This window comes from Bufo bufo, chromosome 6 (assembly GCF_905171765.1).
Source record: "Bufo bufo chromosome 6, aBufBuf1.1, whole genome shotgun sequence".
NCBI lineage: Eukaryota > Metazoa > Chordata > Amphibia > Anura > Bufonidae > Bufo > Bufo bufo.
This window is the reverse complement of record NC_053394.1, coordinates 190,588,857-190,609,577: the sequence shown is the minus strand read 5'-3', so window position 1 is coordinate 190,609,577 and position 20,721 is coordinate 190,588,857.

Here is a 20,721-nt window from a genome sequence, read left to right as displayed (position 1 = left end):
ATTTTTATAGAGCCAGTCGATACGAACGCGGCGATACCTAATATGTATACTTTTTATTTATATATGTAAGTTTTACACAATAATATCATTTTTGAAACAAAAAAAAAATCATGTTTTAGTGTCTCCATATTCTGAGAGCCATAGTTTTTTCAGTTTTTGGGCGATTATCTTAAGTAGGGTCTCATTTTTTGCGGTATGAGATGATGGTTTGATTGGCACTATTTTGGGGTGCATATGACTTTTTGATCGCTTGCTATTACACTTTGTGATTTAAGGTGACAAAAAATTGTTTATTTAGCACTGTTTTTATTTTTTATTTTTTACGGTGTTCATCTGAGGGGTTAGGTCATGTGATATTTTTATAGAGCCGGTCTATACGGACGCGGCGATACCAAATATGTATAATTTTTTTATTTATGTAAGTTTTACACAATAACAGCTTTATTAAAACAAAAAAAAAATTATGTTTTAGTGTCTCCATATTCTGACCCATAGTTTTTTTATTTTTTGGGAGATTGTCTCAAGTAGGGGCTCATTTTTTGCGGGATGAGGTGACGGTTAGATTGGTACTATTTTAGTGGGCAAACGCCCTTTTGATCGCTTGCTGTTGTACTTTTTGTGATGTAAGGTGACAAAAAATTGTTTATTTAGCACAGTTTTTTTTTTGTTTTTTTTTACGTGTTCATCTAAGGGGTTAGGTCATGTGATATGGTTATATAGCCGTTCGATACGGATGCGGCGATGCCTAATATGTTTACTCCCCCCCCCCCCTATTTTTTACCAATTTTTTTTTACTTTATTTGGGGAAAATGACGTTTTTGTTCATATTTACTTGAAACTTTTAATTTTTGGGGGGGAAAACTGAATTTTTTGAACTTTTTTTTTCACTTTATTTTTTGTCCCACTTTGGGACTTGAACTTTTGGGGGTCTAATCCCTTTACAATGCATTCCAATACTTCTGTATTGGAATGCATTGGCTGTATGAGTAATACAGTGAGTATTACTCATACAGCTTCCGGCCTGTGAGATCCAGGGGGCTGGATCTCACAGGCTCGTCACCGGAAGGCAGCGCGATGCCTTCCTTAGGCATCGTGCTGCCTTCCATGCCATCGGGTCCCACCTACAGCCTCATGGGGACCCGATGGCACTGCCCGCCGCCGCCAACACAGGGAGGGGGGTCACAGGACCCCCCCGGTCATTTAGCCAAGGTGCCTGCTCAATGATTTGAGCAGGTACTTTGCTCCGATCACCGCCCGCCGGGCGGCGGTGATCGGAAATACACATGACGTTCCAGTACATCATGTGTGCTTAAGTACCAGGACAACATGCTGTACTGGTATGTCATGTGTCCTGAAGAGGTTAAGGAAAGTGCGGTTTGATGCATCCAGTTTTGGGGTGTATTAATAGCAAATATAAGTATGTCCACTCGCCATTCTGCTGTGAAATTACATTGTGATACAGCCAGTTTTGGGGCTTATTTAGTTTATATACAGTTGTGTTCAAAATAATAGCAGTGTGTTTAAAAAGTGAATAAAGCTCAAAATCCTTCTAATAGCTTTTATTTCCATACACAAATGCATTGGGAACACTACACATTCTATTCCAAATCAAAACATGAGGAAAAATATATCAAATTTGTGTTGTTCCTCTAACAAAATTGAATAAAAATGAATATTAGCCTGTTCAATAAAATAGCAGTGTTTGTATTCTTCTTTACAAACTGAAACATTCACTATATAAACTGAAAAATGTTTGAAGATTTTGCTTTCCTTTGAATCACTTAACTAATATTTAGTTGTATACCACTGTTTCTGAGAACTGCTGTATATCTGTGTTGCATGGAGTCAACCAACTTCTGGCACCTGTGAACAGGTATTCCAGCCCAGGATGATTGGACTGCATTCCACAGTTCTTCTCTTTTTCTTGGTTTTGCCTCAGAAACTGCATTTTTTATGTCACCCCACAATTTTTATATTGGATTAAGATCTGGGGATTGGGCTGGCCACTCCATAACGTCAATCTTGTTGTTCTTGAACGAAGATGCTGCACGTTTACTGGTGTGTTTGGGGTCATTGTCTTGTTGGAACACCCATTTCAAGGGCATTTCCTCTTCAGCATAAGGCAGCATGACCTCTTCAAGTATTCTCAAAGGTAACTTTAGACCCTCTTTGATCTTCCTGGAGCTGATTGTTGGCTGAGTCCTTGCCATTTTAATTATTCTTCTATCCATTCAAATGGTAGTTTTTCGCTTTCTTCCACGTCTTTCAGGTTTTGGTTGCCATTTTAAAGCATTTGTGATCATTTTAGCTGAGCAGCTTATCATTTTCTGCACTTCTTTATGTTTTCCCCTCTCCAATCAACTTTTTAATCAAGGTACGCTTCTTCTGAACAATGTCTGGAGAAATGCACTGTAATCAGCATGTACAACATTTGCTGCCTTCCTTCCTTAAATAAGGGCAATAATTGCCACCTGTTTTTCAAAGAATGGATGACCTCACTCATTGAACTCCACACTGCTATTATTTTGAACATGCCCCTTTCAATAAGTGATTGAATGACAGAGAATCAGCAGCATGCACCTGCTAGTAAATTATTTTCCATGTAGAAATATAATTTCTACAAACCGGATTCCAAAAAAGTTGGGACACTAAACAAATTGTGAATAAAAACTGAATGCAATGATGTGGAGATGGCAAATGTCAATATTTTATTTGTAATAGAACGTAGATGACAGATCAAACGTTTAATCTGAGTAAATGTATCATTTTTAAGGAAAAATACGTTGATTCCAATTTTCACGGTGTCAACAAATCCCAAAAAAGTTGGGACAAGTAGCAATAAGAGGCTGGAAAAAGTAAATTTGAGCATAACGAAGAGCTGGAAGACCAATTAACACTAATTAGGTCCATTGGCAACATGATTGGGTATAAAAAGAGCTTCTCAGAGTGGCAGTGTCTCTCAGAAGCCAAGATGGGTAGAGGATCACCAATTCCCACAATGTTGCGCAGAACGATAGTGGAGCAATATCAGAAAGGTGTTACCCAGCGAAAAATTGCAAAGACTTTGCATCTATCATCATCAACTGTGCATAACATCATCCGAAGATTCAGAGAATCTGGAACAATCTCTGTGCGTAAGGGTCAAGGCCGTAAAACCATACTGGATGCCCGTGATCTCCGGGCCCTTAAACGACACTGCACCACAAACAGGAATGCTACTGTAAAGGAAATCACAGAATGGGCTCAGGAATACTTCCAGAAAACCATTGTCAGTGAACACAATCCACCGTGCCATCCGCCGTTGCCAGCTGAAACTCTACAGTGCAAAGAAGAAGCCATTTCTAAGCAAGATCCACAAGCTCAGGCGTTTTCACTGGGCCAGGGATCATTTAAAATGGAGTGTGGCAAAATGGAAGACTATTCTGTGGTCAGACGAGTCACGATTCGAAGTTCTTTTTAGAAATCTGGGACACCATGTCATGACCAAAGAGGACAAGGACAACCCAAGTTGTTATCAACGCTCAGTTCAGAAGCCTGCATCTCTGATGTGAATGGGGTTGCATGAGTGCGTGTGGCATGGGCAGCTTGCATGTCTGGAAAGGCACCATCAATGCAGAAAAATATATTCAGGTTCTAGAACAACATATGCTCCCATCCAGACGTCATCTCTTTCAGGGAAGACCCTGCATTTTTCAACAAGATAATGCCAGACCACATTCTGCATCAATCACAACATCATGGCTGCGTAGGAGAAGGATCCGGGTACTGAAATGGCCAGTCTGCAGTCCAGATCTTTCACCTATAGAGAACATTTGGCGCATCATAAAGAGGAAGGTGCAACAAAGAAGGCCCAAGACGATTGAACAGTTAGAGGCCCGTATTAGACAAGAATGGGAGAGCATTCCTATTTCTAAACTTGAGAAACTGGTCTCCTCGGTCCCCAGACGTCTGTTGAGTGTTGTAAGAAGAAGGGGAGATGCCACACAGTGGTGAAAATGGCCTTGTCCCAACTTTTCTGGGATTTGTTGACACCATGAAATTCTGATTCAACATATTTTTCCCATAAAATGGTACATTTTCTCAGTTTAAACTTTTGTTCCGTGATTTATGTTCTATTCTGAATAAAATATTAGAAGTTGGCACCTCCACATCATTGCATTCAGTTTTTTCCCAACTTTTTTGGAATCCGGTTTGTACCAAAACAGTGATTGATCAGGTTAGTGATGTCTGACTGCTATTATTTTGAACAATTGTATAAGTACTTGCGGTCTAGCATGCTGCATGGGTGAAGAAAGCACACTCCTGGGTCTTAAGAAAGGGAAAAAAAAGATACTAGAGGTGATCACACCATAAAGGCCAAGAACAAAGGGTTAGCTGCCAAGGCCAGAAAACTTCTCCATACACTTAGGGTGGTCAAATTATTTTTAGGGTGGTCAGATTTGATGCCTCAATCAGTAGTTGTGGAGTTGGTGTGAAATAGTGGCCTGATACTACACACTTCAATTATTTGATCAGTTACTGTATTACTATAATTTTTGTGAGCCAAAAGCAGATAAGGTGTAATGCATAGATCTGCACCTGTCCTGTGTTTTTGACCCAAACCTGGTTTGATACTACACATTTTAGGGTATTCAAATTCTTTTACACTTAATTCGATGTGTCAATCAGTAGTTGCAATTGGTTGCGAAATTTCGGCTTGATACTATTTCTCTTTTACCCTTGCAGTTAATGTTACAGTACAGTATGTCAAACAGACAGGTGAGGAGAAGAGATCCACTGCTTCCTCCGGTAGGCGGGCATGTAGCAACGATGATAGAGCTGGGTGAAGAGGGGGCTTCATCATCATCAGGAGATAAGGGTGGCAGCTTGTGCGTGAGGCAGCGGCTGAGCCAGCAGGATGATAGCGTGTCCGTGAGTCAGCAGGGTGGCAGCAGTGTGAGATCTGTAGCCAAACGTGCCCGGGGTAGACTGCCTGCTACGCAGGAGCCTACCTATCCGGAAAGAAGTAGCGGTGCATGGGTTCACGGAGGCAGCGGTAGCAGGCTGTCAGCACGGAGTGGTTGGGGGAAAATGCCATACTCGGCGGTGTGGGAATTTTTTATCAAGCCACTGGAGGACGATCAGCATGGCCCACTCTGTGACTGGGCCACTGTGTTGAAAACCAATGCGATTCCACATGCAATTCCTCATGCGATTCCCACCCTCACCACTCTGTGACTGGGCCACTGTGTTGACGACTGATGCGATTCCTCATGCTATTCCCACCCTTACAACTCTGTTACTGGGCCACTGTGTTGCCATACTCGACGTTGTGGGAATTTTTATCAAGCCGCCGGAGGACAATCAGCATGGCCCACGCTGTGACTGGGCCACTGTGTTGACGACTAATGCGATTACTCATGAGATTCCCACGCTCGCCATTCTGTGACTGGGCCACTGTGTTGACGACTCATACAATTCCTCATGCGATTCCCACCCTCCCCACTCTGTGACTGGACCACTGTGTTGACCACTTATGCGACTCCTCATGCGATTCCCACCCTCACCACTCTGTGACTAGGGCCACTGTGTTGATGACTCATGCGATTCACAACATCACCACTCTGTGACTGTGTTGACTCCTCATGCGATTCCCAACCTCACCACTCTGTGACTGGGCCACTGTGTTGACTCCTCATGCTACTTGTTTCAGCGTGTAACAGAACAGGTTCTTTAGAAATCTATGTGGAATCAGCTGACGACAGTGTAAACGGAGTGCGCATCTTCTTGACGCTAACATTGACCTGTTAAGCTAAGCTTAAACTTGAATTCTTTGGTCAGTTTTAGCCCCGTAACTGATCAAATAAGTGAAGTGTGAAGTTATTCTAAGAGTGACACCTGTAATCTGCGTGTCATACTGACTAAAATGTACTGTTTCACTAGCACAGCGGACTCTCTATGCATGTGTCTGCAATGCAGTGTTCTATACTACTATGCAGGCTCTCAGCAGCCAGGAAATAGCTGTTTTTTAATGCAATTTTTTTTAGAAATTTGCTCATCTCTAGTTTGAATCTCCATTGTTCATCAGTTTCTGGATTAAGTTCAGTGAATACTGAGGTCGATGCCATCATGAATGATCTGTGCACAGTTTGGGCTCAGGCATGAAAGAGCCTGGAAAAAGCTCAAAGCATCGATTATAAACAGGCCAATAAAAAGCGAATTTACTTCAGGTAGAACTTGCATGGCTTTCCACTAAGAATTTGTGCATTCACAAATATCTTTCCACCTTCAATTACCATCCTCATTCACGGTACATAATGTTTTCCATAAATCATTACTTAAAGGGATTCTGTCACCTTCCCTAACCCAAGCACAGCTTACCTTTAATCGGCTGTGCTCTTCTATCTTGTAATCCGTCCAGTAGTTTATGAGAAAAACTACTTTTATGATTATGCTAATTAGCCCTGAAGGTGCCCAGAGGGGCGTTTTGTTCCCCTTAGTGTGCCCAGTAACGCCCCTCTTACAGTGCCCAAAACGCCTTCCTTCCGACTGCCTAACCGCCCACAGCCTCTCATCCCTCTCCTCCCCCTCCCTCACGGCCGAACGAACTCTTGCGCAGGCGCAGTACCCACTGAGGGCTGCGCCAGTGCGATTTGCTGGAGACTGAGGGAAGAGCAAGCATCGGACGTCACTGGGCTCGGCGCATGCCCAGTGAGGAGGATGAAGCTCATGCCCTCAGTCTCCTGCAGATCGCACTGGCGCAGCCCTCAGTGGGTACTGCGCCTGCGCGAGAGTTCCTCACCCGTACGCCGATCACGTGCCTAAACCCTGGCTTTCCCTAAGATGAGCCCTGTGTAGTGAACAGGGCGGTGGGATCACTAGTCCGCACCACTGACACTAAGAGGAAAACACCAAGGAGAGGACAGACAATACAGACAAACATATAATCCCAGGTGGGCGACAACAGCAGACCCCCAAGGCCCAACAGGGATCCGGAGGGTAACACTCTGGAACAACAACCAGGGATCTCAGCTACTCAGCTCCAGTGGGTCAGTATAGAAGTCCAGGCAGGAAGCTCTATATCTAGCAACCAGAGAAGTGGGAGATGGGAATATAAGGAGGTTGGGATTGCTGGACAAGAAACAGCTGAGGAGGAGAAGCTACGGATCCCTGAGTGAGCCAAAAAGGATTGCAAGGCAAGCCCAGAAAGCTACCATTACGAAACAGCACTGTCTTTGTACATCGAACGCGCAGCCACCCGCTGCGACTTCCTGACCCCGGGTATAACGGAGTCAGACGTGGCTCTTGACACCCTCGTGACAGTACCCCCCCTTCCACGAGGGGCCTCCGGACACTCAGGACTAGGTCTCTCAGGATGAGAGGCATGAAAAACCCGAACTAACCTGTCGGCGTTTACCTCAGACGCTGGAACCCACATTCTTTCCTCGGGACCGTGACCCCTCCAATGCACCAGATATTGAAGAGAACGGCGGACCCGACGAGAATCAACAATTTTGGATATTTGAAACTCTAGATTACCATCCACAATAACAGGAGGGGGTGGCAGCAGTGATGGTTCTAGAGGACATACTTTTTGAGTAACGATTTATGGAAGACGTTATGAATTTTAAAAGTCTGAGGTAGCTCCAGGCGAAAAGCCACGGGTTAATGATGGCTACTATTTTGTAAGGACCAATAAACCTAGGACCCAGTTTCCAAGAGGGAACCTTTAATTTAATATTCCTAGTAGATAACCACACATAGTCATTCACTCCTAGGTCTGGACCTGGCGACCGTTTCTTATCAGCCATGCATTTATATTTACCTCCCATATTTTTCAAATTAACTTGCACTTTCTGCCATACAGATGAAAGAGACGACGAAAACCGTTCCTCTTCGGGAACCCCAGAAGACCCCCCTCTTTGAAAGTACAGAATTGGGGATGAAAACCATATGCACCAAGAAATGGTGACTTGCCAGTAGATTCCTGACGGCGATTATTTATGGCAAACTCGGCTAACGGTAAATATGATGACCACACCTCTTGGTTTTCAGACACAAAACATCTTAGATATGTCTCAAGGTTTTGGTTGGTACGCTCAGTCTGTCCATTCGACTGAGGATGGAAAGCTGAGGAAAAGGACAATTGTACCCCCAAACGGGAACAAAAAGCTTTCCAAAACTTAGAAATAAACTGGGTTCCCCGATCTGAAACAACATCGGAAGGGACCCCGTGAAGCTTCACGATTTCACTGATGAATACCTGAGCAAGAGTCTTAGCATTAGGTAGTGCGGGTAACGCAAGGAAGTGTACCATTTTGCTAAACCTGTCCACTACTAGCAAGATAACTGTTTTACCCGCAGACAAAGGTAAGTCAGTGATAAAATCCATTGACAGATGTGTCCATGGCCTATTGGGAATGACAAGTGGCAATAAAGACCCTGCAGGACGTGTATGAGAGACTTTCGCGCGCGCACAAGTAGAACAAGAAAACACAAAATCCATTACATCCTGACGCAACCTTGGCCACCAAAAACGACGAGACAATAGCTCCAAGGTTGCTTTACTACCCGGGTGCCCAGCAAGTGCCGAATTATGATGTTCCTTTAATAATTTGAGACGCAGGTTCAACGGTACAAACAATTTCTCTGAGGGGCAAGAGACCGGGGCGTCCCCCTGGGCCTCTAACACCTTCCCCTCCAGAACAGAGTGTACCGCAGAGACAACCACTCCTCTTTGTAGAATGGGTCCCGGATCACTCACATTACCCCCTCCAGGGAAACAACGAGATAATGCATCTGCCTTGGTATTTTTTGCCCCAGGACGATAGGTAATCACAAAGTTAAACCTGGTAAAAAATAGCGACCACCTAGCTTGTCTAGGGGTGAGACGCTTAGCTGAGTTGAGGTACAGAAGGTTTTTGTGGTCCGTAATCACAGTGACGGGGTGGATTGCCCCCTCTTAAAAGTGACGCCATTCTTCAAACGCTAATTTAATAGCTAATAGTTCCCTATTGCCAATATCATAGTTCTTCTCTGCTGCAGATAGTTTTTTAGAAAAGAAAGCACAAGGACGCCATTTGCCAGGAGACGGACCCTGAGACAGCACAGCCCCCACTCCCACCTCTGACGCATCTATTTCAACAATAAAAGGCTGGGAGACATCAGGTTGAATTAGTACAGGTGCCGAGGTAAACCTCTCTTTTAGAGAGGAAAAACAATTTTAGCGGCGTCAGACCATTTAGAAAAATCAGTCCCCTTCCTAGTCATGTCAGTAAGGGGTTTTACAATCACCGAATAATTTTTAATGAATTTTCTATAGAAATTTGCGAAGCCCAAGAACCGTTGCAGTGCTTTGAGGTTCTCAGGAAGATCCCAATCTAAAATTGCCTGGACGTTCCTAGGATCCATACGGAAACCTGAAGCAGATAATAAATACCCTAGGAACTGTATTTCCTGAACGGCGAAAACACACTTTTCAATTTTAGCATATAATTTATTCGTCCGTAGGACCTGCAGTACCTGTCTGACATGCACCTCATGTGTTTTCAGATCCGATGAATAAATTAAAATATCATCTAGGTATATCACCACAAACCTGCCGATAAGATGACTAAAAATGTCATTAACGAAATGTTGGAAGACAGCAGGAGCATTGGTCAGACCGAAAGGCATGACTAGATTTTCATAATGCCCCTCAGGGGTGTTAAAGGCTGTCTTCCACTCATCCCCTGTCACGAGGGTGTCAAGAGCCACGCCTGACTCCGTTGTACCCGGGGTCAGGAGGTCGCAGCGGTTGGCTGCGCGCTCTATGTAAGATAGGGCTGTTTCCTTATTGTAGCTTTCTGGGTTTGCTTTGCAAACCCTTTTGGCTCACTCAGGGATCCGTAGCTCCTTCTCCTCAGCTGTTCCTTGTCCAGCACTCCCAAACCTCCTTATATTCCCCTCTCACACTTCTCTGGTTGCCAGATATAGAGCTTCCTGCCTGGACATCTATTCTGACCCTCTGGAGCTGTGTTACTGCGTTCTCTGGTTGTTGATCCAGAACGCTACCCTCCGGATCCCTGTTGGACCTTTGTGGACTGCTGTGGTCGCCCACCTGGGTGTATGTGTTTGTCTGTGTTGTCTGTCCTCTCCCTGGTGTTTCCCTCTTAGTTCAGTGGTGCGGAGTAGCGATCCCACCGGCCCGTTCACTATCTAGGGCTCATTTCAGGGAAAGCCAGGGTTTAGGCACGTGATCGCCGCACGGGTGAGGAACCCGTCTAGGGACGTCAGGGCAGTCAGGTGCCAGCTGCAAGGTGAGTCGGGGGTCACTACCTTACCGTCTCCCTTGGGCAGGGCTTTCCCTTTTCCCTCCCTGTGCGTGACGCCGGTCATTACATTATATCTGGCCCTTATTTTTATGTAGGTAAAAAAATTTTTTTACCTTCTTAGAATCCAGTATGGATCAAATTGCTGCTCTGTCCAAACAATTTCATGGCCTGTCTTTGGAGGTGGCAGGATTGAAGGCGTCGGTCCTCCAGCAACAGCAGCAACTACAACTGACCGCAAGCCCAGCGGTTGCTACTGGTAACCAGGTTGTTGCGGAACCCAAGGTCCCTCTTCCTGACAGATTTTCTGGGGGAAGGGACAAGTTTTTGACATTCCGTGAGGCCTGTAAATTATACTTTAAACTGCGCCCTTACTCCTCTGGTAATGAAGAACAGTGGGTGGGGGTTGTTATTTCCCTGCTGCAGGGGGACCCGCAGTCCTGGGCGTTCTCTTTACCTACTGATTCCCAGGCGCTTCGGTCAGTGGATGAGTTTTTCGGGGCCTTGGGTCTCATATATGACGACCCTGACCGAGTCGCACTGGCTGAATCAAGATTACGGAGACTCCTACAAGGAGAGCGGCCGGTAGAGGAATATTGCTCTGACTTCCGTAAGTGGGCTACGGATACCCAATGGAACGACCCGGCTCTCAGGAGTCAGTTCTGCTCTGGGTTATCCGAAAGGGTTAAGGATGCGCTTGCATTATATGAGACCCCCTTTTCCCTTGATGCGGTTATGTCCCTTTCTATCCGAATAGATAGACGCCTTAGGGATAGGTTGAAAAAAATGGAGCCATTGGTAACCCCTCCCAAGCAGCAGTTAGTCTGTACGGACTTAGACCAGCCTATGCAGCTAGGAGGAACTACTCGTCAGGTCCGTCCTCCTGTGGCTCGCCGTAGGCGTGGGGTTTGTTTTTTTTGTGGGGAGAGGGGTCATTTCATTAATGTCTGTCCTTCTTTCCTCAGAAACAAAAGACCGTCGGAAAACTACTAACCCCAGGCTGTGTGGAGGATGTCAGTCGGGGGGTATACATTTCCTCCATACGTACATCGCAATTTGTGTTGCCAGCGGTTATTGTTTTTGGTGATAAGGCAGAGACTATTTCTTTCTTTCTAGACAGTGGAGCAGGGGTAAATTTGATAGATGCCCATTTTGCCCGCACTATGGGTTTGTCTCTCTGTACGCTACAGAGACCTATTCCCATATTTGCTATTAATTCTGCTCCTCTGTCTCAGAGAAACCTCACTCACATTGTCCCTAACTTACACCTTCGGGTAGGGGACCACCATAACGAGTTGCTTTCATGTTATGTTCTGGAGGGGCTTCCCACTCCAGTGGTGTTGGGTCTTCCCTGGTTGGTAGCGCACAATCCAGTGGTGGATTGGCAGGCCAGGGAGATATTGGAGTGGAGTGAGCAGTGCAGAGAAAATTGCTTAAATAGCAATTGCTTAGTCGCCTCCATAGCTACCCTACCTACATTTATTTCGGATTTTGAGGACGTTTTTTCTGAAAAGGGTTGTCAGAAGTTACCACCTCATCGTCCTTATGATTGCCTGGTTAACCTTATTCCCGGCGCAAAATTACCCAAGATCAGGTTATATAATCTTTCAGGTCCAGAGAGACAAGCCATGAAAGATTATATCTCCGAGAGTTTGGCTAAGGGACACATCAGACCCTCTTCTTCACCCGTGCCTGCAGGGTTTTTCTTTGTTAAAAAGAAAGATGGGGGCCTGCGTCCTTGCCTAGATTTTCGCGAATTAAATCGGATAACCATCCGAGACCCATACCCTCTTCCTCTCATTCCTGACCTGTTTAACCAGATTGCAGGTGCTAGGTGGTTCTCCAAACTTGATCTTAGGGGGGCCTACAATCTGATTCGTATTAAGGAGGGGGATGAGTGGAAGACAGCTTTTAACACCCCTGAGGGGCATTATGAAAATCTAGTTATGCCTTTCGGTCTGACCAATGCTCCTGCCGTCTTTCAACATTTCGTTAATGACATTTTTAGTCATCTAATCGGCAGGTTTGTGGTAATATGCCTAGATGATATTTTAATTTATTCGTCTGATCTGAGAACACATGAGGTGCATGTCAGACAAGTACTGCAGGTCCTACGGACTAATAAATTATATGCTAAAATTGAAAAGTGTGTCTTCGCCGTTCAGGAGATACAATTCCTAGGTTATTTTTTTATCTGCTTCAGGTTTCCGTATGGATCCTAGGAAGGTCCAGGCAATTTTGGATTGGGATCTTCCAGAGAACCTCAAAGCACTACAACGGTTCTTGGGTTTCGCGAATTTCTATAGGAAATTCATTAAAAATTATTCACTTATTGTAAAACCCCTTACTGACATGACTAGGAAGGGGACTGATTTTTCTAAATGGTCTGACGCCGCTAAAGTTGCTTTTTCCTCTCTAAAAGAGAGGTTTACCTCAGCACCTGTACTAGTCCAACCTGATGTCTCTCAGCCTTTTATTGTTGAAGTCGATGCATCAGAGGTGGGAGTGGGGGCTGTACTGTCTCAGGGTCCGTCTCCTGGCAAATGGCGTCCTTGTGCTTTCTTTTCTAAAAAACTATCTGCAGCAGAAAAGAACTACGATATTGGCAATAGGGAACTGTTAGCTATTAAACTTGCGTTTGAGGAGTGGCGTCACTTTTTAGAGGGGGCAGTCCACCCCGTCACTGTGATTACGGACCACAAAAATCTTCTGTACCTCGAATGAGCTAAGCGTCTCACCCCTAGACAGGCTAGGTGGTCGCTATTTTTTACCAGGTTTAACTTTGTGATTACCTATCGTCCTGGGGCAAAGAATACCAAGGCTGATGCACTCTCGTTGTTTCCCTGGAGGGGGTAATGTGAGTGATCCAGTGCCCATTCTTCAAAGAGGAGTGGTTGTTTCTGCGGTACACTCTGTTCTGGAGGGGAAGGTGTTAGAGGCCCAGGGGGACGCCCCGGTCTCTTGCCCCTCAGAGAAATTGTTTGGACCGTTGAACCTACGTTTCGAATTATTAAAGGAACATCATAATTCGGCACTTGCTGGGCACCCGGGTAGTAAAGCAACCTTGGAGCTATTGTCTCGTCGTTTTTGGTGGCCAAGGTTGCGTCAGGATGTATTGGATTTTGTGTCTTCTTGTTCTACCTGTGCGCGCGCAAAAGTTTCACATACACGTCCTGCAGGGTCTCTATTACCACTCGTCATTCCCAATAGACCATGGACACATCTGTCAATGGATTTTATCACTGACTTACCTTTGTCTGCGGGTAAAACAGTTATTTTGGTAGTAGTGGACAGGTTTAGCAAAATGGTACACTTCATTGCGTTACCCGCACTACCTAATGCTAAAACTCTTGCTCAGGTATTCGTCAGTGAGATTGTGAAGCTTCACGGGGTCCCCTCCGATGTTGTTTCGGATCGGGGAACCCAGTTTATTTCTAAATTTTGGAAAGCTTTTTGTTCCCGTTTGGGGGTACAATTGTCCTTTTCCTCAGCTTTCCATCCTCAGTTGAATGGACAGACTGAGCGTACCAACCAAAACCTGGAGACCTATCTAAGATGTTTTGTGTCTGAAAACCAAGAGTTGTGGTCATCATATTTACCGTTAGCTGAGTTTGCCATAAATAATCGTCGTCAGGAATCCACTGGCAAGTCACCATTTCTTGGTGCATATGTTTTTCATCCCCAATTCTGTACTTTCAAAGAGGGGGGGTCTTCTGGGGTTCCCGAAGAGGAACGTTTTTCGTCATCTCTTTCATCGGTATGGCAGAAGGTGCAAGCTAACTTGAAAAATATGGGAGGTAAATACAAATGCATGGCTGATAAGAGACGGTCGCCAGGTCCGGACCTAGGAGTGAATGACTATGTGTGGTTGTCTACTAGGAATATCAAATTGAAGGTTCCCTCTTGGAAACTGGGTCCTAGGTTTATTGGTCCTTACAAAATTGTAGCCATCATCAACCCCGTGGCTTTTCGCCTGGAGTTACCTCAGACTTTTAAAATCCATAATGTCTTTCATAAGTCGTTACTCAAAATATATGTTCCACCTCTAGAACCGTCACCGCTGCCACCCCCTCCTGTTGTCGTGGATGGTAATCTAGAATTTCAGATATCCAAAATTATTAATTCTCGTCGGGTCCGCCGCTCTCTTCAATATCTGGGGCATTGGAGAGGTTACGGTCCCGAAGAAAGAATGTGGGTTCCTGCGTCTGAGGTAAACGCCGACAGGCTAGTTCGGGTTTTTCATGCCTCTCATCCTGAGAGACCTGGTCCTTAGTGTCCGGAGGCCCCTCGTAGAGAGGGGGGTACTGTCACGAGGGTGTCAAGAGCCACGCCTGACTCCGTTGTACCCGGGGTCAGGAGGTCGCAGCGGTTGGCTGCGCGCTCTATGTAAGATAGCGCTGTTTCCTTATGGTAGCTTTCTGGGTTTGCTTTGCAAACCCTTTTGGCTCACTCAGGGATTCGTAGCTCCTTCTCCTCAGCTGTTCCTTGTCCAGCACTCCCAAACCTCCTTATATTCCCCTCTCACACTTCTCTGGTTGCCAGATATAGAGCTTCCTGCCTGGACATCTATTCTGACCCTCTGGAGCTGTGTTACTGCGTTCTCTGGTTGTTGATCCAGAACGCTACCCTCCGGATCCCTGTTGGACCTTTGTGGACTGCTGTGGTCGCCCACCTGTGTGTATGTGTTTGTCTGTGTTGTCTGTCCTCTCCCTGGTGTTTCCCTCTTAGTTCAGTGGTGCGGAGTAGCGATCCCACCGGCCCGTTCACTATCTAGGGCTCATTTCAGGGAAAGCCAGGGTTTAGGCACGTGATCGCCGCACGGGTGAGGAACCCGTCTAGGGACGTCAGGGCAGTCAGGTGCCAGCTGCAAGGTGAGTCAGGGGTCACCACCTTACCCTCTCCCTTGGGCAGGGCTTTCCCTTTTCCCTCCCTGTGCGTGACGCCGGTCATTACATCCCTTTCCTTGATACGAATCAGATTGTAGGCCCCCCTAAGATCAAGTTTTGAGAACCACCTAGCACCCGCAATCTGATTAAACAGGTCAGGTATGAGAGGAAGAGGGTACGGGTCTCGGATGGTTATCTGGTTTAATTCACGAAAGTCTAGGCAAGGACGCAGGCCCCCATTTTTCTTTTTTTTTTGTAAACTTCTGTTTATTGAAAAGTACGGGTTAATACAATGCTCAAGTAAAAGAGAAACAACTCTCAATATACGATTAGAATAACATGCATGGCTTTCACAGTACATAGTTCCTTAATCTGATGGTATAAGTATACATGTTAAAGACACTTCTGTTCTTTCCATTCCTTTTCTTTTTTTTTTATAACCTCCCAACATGATCCCTCCCCCTCCACCCCCCTCCCATCCCCCTTCATCTCAGATACTTACTTATTTGTCAGAGTTTTGTTAAACATGTGCCTATTACCATGTACCTATCGAATTCCCAAAACTAACTTCTCACTTTCTACAGTTATGAGACATGTTTCGTATGAATTTGGTACCATTTATCTGATGTTCCCAATTTCAAGTACCACTCTGTATATATGAACGGTCCAATGTGAGTGACAATATCTTGGTCTAGTAAGAATGCTTCTATATATTTTCTCCATTTTTTGAAGAATGTTTCCGTGAGTTTCGTTTTCTTTTGTTCAGTTTCTATCCTTTCTAAAGTCAGACAATTATTAGTCTGCTGAATTACCTCTCCTATACTCGGCACCTTTGGGACCAACCAGTGATTTAATAGGCATCTCTTTTCAGCCAAAAGTAAAATATGAAAAGCTGGTGGGATCTTTGGAAGTAACTCATCTCTCCCCATATGAAACAGTATTATTTCTGGATTCATTGTTAGTTTCAAGTCACCCTCCATGTTTAGCTCATCTAGGAGGGCCTTCCAGAAGATTTGTATCGAAGGACACTCCCACAGCCCATGTGTGACATCGGTATTTGGTGTATTACATTTCGGGCAATGTGTCAACTTTTCTGTCGACATTTGGGAGATTGATTTCGTTAAATGAAAACCATATATTGCCCTATGTATAAGTTTAAAGTATGTTTCCCTCCATACCTCACTCCCTATCACTTTCCTAATAAGATTCCAGCCATCCAGAAGCTGATCCGGTAACATCATATCTGGGAAGAACTTGAGCCAGGATTTAAAAAGTGAGCCATCCCCCAACTTAGAATCAAAATCTATCAAAAGACCATAAATGGTTGACAGATCCTTCTTCGATCCTGCAGAAAGCAAGAGAGTGTCAAAAGCATTGGTCGAAAACTCACTGGACAAATCTCTGACTCTAGATGACACAAATGACATCAACTGACGATATGCCAAGAATTGAGATGTCTCCAGTTGGAATTTCAACCTCAGATCCTGAAAAGAAAAGTATGTACCACTTTCTCGGTTCCAAATATGATCTACTGTGGTTATCCCTTTGTCTTTCCATTTAACAAATTGAGCATTAATACTAAAGGCTTTAAATTCTGGATGATCCCAGAGGGGCATGCTCTTGGACACCTGAAAAGGAAAATTGAACATTTTTCTTACTGTTTTCCACGCTGCTATTGTGTCTCTAAATAATACTCTATGTTTAATGTTGCTGGGTAATTGTGTATATTTGGTGTGAAGGAGGGCAGCAAGACTCCAGGGACGCGCCATTTCCCTCTCGACCTGTATGACCGAGTAGTGAGAAGTATTGTGTATCCAATCCACTCCATGTCTCAGTAGGCTAGCCAAATTGTATCTCCGGATGTCTGGAAATCCCACCCCTCCTCTATCTTTTTGCCTACATAATGTCCTCATCGCTATCCTACTCCTTTTAGATTTCCAAATGAATTCCCTAAACACTTTCTGCAGGTTTTGGATGTCTTTGTGCTTCAGAAGAATAGGCAGCGTCTGCATAGGGTATAATAATTTGCTGAAACTCATCATCTTAACTAGAGAACACCTACCTAGCATTGAGATGGGTAGCTTCGACCAGTTGAAAAGTTCCGTAGTAATTTTTTTAAATAAATGGGGATAGTTAAGTGAGTACAGAGTATCAGGTGTCCTTCCAATCCTTATGCCCAAATATTTAATGTACGTATCCGCAATTTTAACTGGAACGTTACTCAGCATTATCGATGTCCTGCCGCAAGAGGGAGACAAGCTCAACAACTCACATTTGGATTTATTAATCTTAAACCCTGACAGATACCCAAAGTCCTCGAGCAGTTTGAACACAATTGGGAGTTCAGACTGCGGTTGTGATAGAAATACTAAAAGATCATCCGCAAATAATGCGTGTTTGACAGGCTGAGATCCGATACTAATGCCCTTAATGTTCGGATCTTGGACGATCGCCTTGGAAAGTGGTTCTAGAGCAATATTGAAAAGGAGGGGTGAAAGTGGGCACCCCTGCCTTGTTCCCTTTTGAAGTATAAACTGTTCAGAAAGGAATCCCGGAGTTGATATCCTAGCTATTGGGGAGCTATATAATTTGTCTATATATGTCCTAAAAGCGCCACTAAACCCCATCACATCCAATACCTCGTTCAACCATCTCCAGCTTACATTGTCAAACGCTTTTTCCGCATCAATGGCCAGGAAAGCTGGAGATGGGTGACACTGTGGTCTGCCTTTGATGTCGTCCAGGATTGCCAACACTTTGCGGATATTGTATACCGCCGACCTGCCCTTGACAAAACCGACTTGGTGTGGTAAGATAAGTCTAGGTAGAAAGATGGCCAGCCTATCTGCCAAAATCTTGGAGATATATTTTAAGTCGTTGTTGATCAGGGATATTGGACGGTATGAAGAAGGCAAAGTACCATCCTAACCTTCTTTCGGTAGGACTTTAATGTACGCTGTGTTCATGTCCTGCGGTATTTCCTGCCCTTGTAGGATCTTATTATATACTGTCACCAGTATCGGGGCAACTTTCGGATTTAGTGCCTTGTAGAATTCATTAGTGAACCCATCTGGCCCCGGTGCCTTCCCATTACTGGAATTCCCAATGACCCTTTGAACTTCCTCCTCCGTTATCTGGCTGTTCAGAACCTCCAACTCGTCTCGGGATACTGACGGTAAGGATAAGGTATCCAACCATGACTTTCCTTGGATATTCGGATTCATGGTGGAGGCATACAATTCGGAATAGAATGTCTTAAACTTATCTACTACTTGTTTGGGCTTTGTAAGTAATCTACCTGCTTTATCTTTTATTGCTGTTATTTGATTGGAGGGTGTAAATCCCTTTGCTATATTTGTTAAAAGCTTTCCCGCTTTGTTTCCATACCTATAGTATTTTGCTTCCCTCCTTTTCCCCTCTAATTCCTCCTGAGCCAACTATCATGATCCTCTTTGGCCTTCAACCACAGGGATTTATTGGACGGGGAGGGTTTCAAGATAAATTGTGTGTAAGATTTCCTGAGTACTTCGGTAAGTTCTTTCAGCCTATCATTTATCTTTTTCTTCCAGCCTGCAACATGTGCTATTATCCTGCCCCTTAGTACTGCTTTCCCCGCTTTACAAGCTAATTGGATGTCGCTGGAAGGTGAATTTTCATTCCAGTATTCCATCCACCAGTGATTCATCATCTCCACAACATCTTTCTTTTTAACGAAGAAAAACCCTGCAGCCACGGGTGAAGAAGAGGGTCTGATGTGTCCCTTAGCCAAGCTCTCGGAGATATAATCTTTCATGGCTTGTCTCTCTGGACCCGAAAGATTATATAACCTGGTCTTGGGTAATTTTGCACTGGGAATCAGGTTAACCGGGCAATCATAAGGACGGTGAGGTGGTAACTTCTGACAACCCTTTTCAGAAAAAACGTCCTCAAAGTCCAAAACAAATGTGGGTAGGGTAGCTATGGAGGCGACTAAGCAATTGCTATTTAAGCAATTTTCTCTGCACTGCTCACTCCACTCCAATATCTCCCTGGCCTGCCAATCCACCACTGGATTGTGCGCTACCAACCAGGGAAGACCCAACACCACCGGAGTGGGAAGCCCCTCCAGAACATAACATGAAAGCAACTCGTTATGGTGGTCCCCTACCCGAAGGTGTAAGTTATGGACAATGTGAGTGAGGTTTCTCTGAGACAGAGGAGCAGAATCAATAGCGTATATGGGAATAGGTCTCTGTAGCGTACAGAGAGACAAACCCATAGTGTGGGCAAAATGGGCATCTATCAAATTTACTCCTGCTCCATTGTCTAGAAAAAAAGAAATAGTCTCCGTCTTAACGCCAAAATCAGCAACGGATGGCAACACAAATTGCGATGTTCGTATGGAGGAAACGTATACCCCCCGGCTGACATCCTCCACACAGCCTGGGGTTAGTAGTTTTCCGACGGTGTTTTGTTTTTGAGGAAGGAAGGACAGACATTAATAAAATGACCCCTCTCCCCACAGAAAAAACAAACCCCACGCCTACGGCGAGCCTCAGGAGGATGGACCTGACGAGTAGTTCCTCCTAGCTGCATAGGCTCGTCTAAGTCCGCACAGACTAACTGCTGCTTGAGAGGGGTTACCAATTGCTCCGGATTTTTCAATCTGTCCCTAAGACGTCTATCTATTCTGATAGAAAGGGACATCACCGCATCAAGGGAAAAGGGAGTCTCATACAGCGCAAGCGCATCCTTAATCCTTTCGGATAACCCAGAGCAGAACTGACTTCTGAGAGCCGGGTCGTTCCACTGGGTAGCCGTAGCCCACCTATGGAACTCTGCGCAATACTCCTCTACTGGCCGCTCTCCCTGTAGGAGTCTCCGTAATTTTGATTCAGCCAGTGCGACTCGGTCAGGGTCGTCATATATGAGACCCAAGGCCCCAAAAAATTCATCCACTGACCGGAGAGCCTGGGAATCAGTGGGTAAAGAGAACGCCCAGGATTGTGAGTCCCCCTGCAGCAGGGAAATAACAACCCCCACCCGCTGTTCTTCATTACCAGAGGAGTAAGGGCGCAGTTTAAAATATAATTTACAGGCCTCACAGAACGTCACAAATTTGTCCCTTCCCCCAGAAAATCTGTCAGGAAGAACAACCTTGGGTTCCGCAACAACCTGGTTACCTGTAGCAACCGCTGGGCTTGCGGTCTATTGCAATTGCTGCTGTTGCTGGAGGACCGACGCCTTCAATCCTGCCACCTCAAAAGACAGGCCTTGAAGTTGCTTTGACAAAGCAGCAATTGGATCCATACTGGATTTTAAGTAGGTAGAAATAAACATTTAAAAAAAAAAAAAAATTTACCTACACAAAATAAGGGCCAGATATAATGTAATGACCGGCGTCACGCAAAGGGAGGGAAATGGGAAGGCCCTGTCCAAGGGAGAGGGAAAGGTGGTGACCCCTGACTCACCTTGCGGCTGGCACCTGACTGCCCTGACGTCCCTAGACGGGTTCCTCACCCGTGTGCCTAAACCCTGGCTTTCCCTAAGATGAGCCTTGTGTAGTG